This window comes from Brassica oleracea, chromosome C3, assembly GCF_000695525.1.
Source record: "Brassica oleracea var. oleracea cultivar TO1000 chromosome C3, BOL, whole genome shotgun sequence".
Classification (NCBI taxonomy): Eukaryota; Viridiplantae; Streptophyta; class Magnoliopsida; order Brassicales; family Brassicaceae; genus Brassica; species Brassica oleracea.
The window spans coordinates 13,395,241-13,396,897 of NC_027750.1; positions in this window are offsets into that span (position 1 = coordinate 13,395,241).

Consider the following 1,657-nt stretch of genomic DNA (forward strand, 5'->3'; position numbering starts at 1 on the left):
TAAAGCACCAACGAATTTGATGTCCAAGAAGAGACACAGTCAAGTTGCTACAGAGTCTAGACAACGTATGAAACGTGGTAGACCAAATAGGTTCCAAAAGATAAGAATCCTCGGAAACAAAAAAAGGTGCAGAGAATGATAATCAAAATCCAAATCCGAGGTTACTAAGGAAATCATCCCAGACATGGAGATAAGGCCGGCCGGCTCTAAGGTACATGTACCAAACAATGTAGCTTGGGACACCAAACTGCAAAGTATTAAAGGTCCTGATAATAATGAATCTCAACGATTATATCATGTCTGGAACATAATGGAACCAATAAAGAATGTCGACATAAAATGATTTATTTACATACAAGGTAGCACTTGAATTTATGAATATAAGCGAGGATCATGAACCCACGTCAGTATAAGAGTGCGCACTCGTAGAACAGATTGGATTGAATGAAAACGTGGGGTTAAATAGTTTAGGGAAGAAATGCGTATTTGGCCATATGATTAAGACGCCATATGATGTTAAAACCAGTGGATATAAATGAGTCTTGTGAGGAATAGAAATCGTGAGATATAAAACTGGTGTTGCACAAGGATTCTTACAAAGACCAGTAATAGATTATGAGGAGACATACTCCTATGTGGTGGGCCACGATAAACTCGTCTTGTAAGCTGAAGTTTGAATTTCTTTTTTAAATAAATTGGGAGTCATTTTTCCGTATTCCTACAAAATTAAAATTAAAATTTCCATACTTAGCTCCGTACTTAGCTATGATAGTTACTTACGTTAGAATGACTTTCTTCATATCTACCCTATGCAATCATAGCTACTTCCAATGGATAATTAATTCTACGTACGATCCAACAAATACCAAATGCTACTGAATATTATTTACAGCTTTATATTAATGTATAAGCCGTTAACTATATTGACCACGGCACTAATTAACAGGGGCGGACCCAGATAATTAGCAAACATGGGGCATATAATATAAGAAAGTGTAAATACAAGGATATCTAGACAATAAGCATGTGGCACATAATGAAATAACACTTAAAACAAGGGGTATTTACATAAATTTTGAACAAAAATCTCAACAAACAAAAAAGGGTGGGGCACGTGGCACACCCAAGCCCCACCTGCGTCCGCCCCTGCTAATTAAACGGCGGGAGTATAACGATGTGTGAACGAAAAATAATTCAGTGGGAAATAATAAGTTGGAAGAGAGGAACAGAATAACGTATGTGTTATGAACCAGACTGTGGATAGTTCATAACCAAGAGATTATGATTTGTAATGTTTCTATTTATCTATAACGGTGTAATCTCCTATATAAGGAACCTTTATGTTATGAATAAAGATAGACATTTCTATTATTTTTATAACACGTTATCAGCACGAAACTCTAAATCTCTAAGCTAATACCCAAATCGAAAAACCCTAAAACCCTAACCCTAGCCGGCGATCCGACGAACCCTAAAACTCGATCGCGTCTCTTGTTCCCACATCTGTTCCAGCTCGCATCCCCAATCAGCTTCAGCCCAAGGCGTTCCTGATCCTAGCTCAGACGTTTGCGACCCGAGAGCAGCTCCAACACGCGACCTCTTCCTCGATCGCGACAGCATCAGACAGCTCGCGTCCGACGATCAAGGCGTTCCCGAT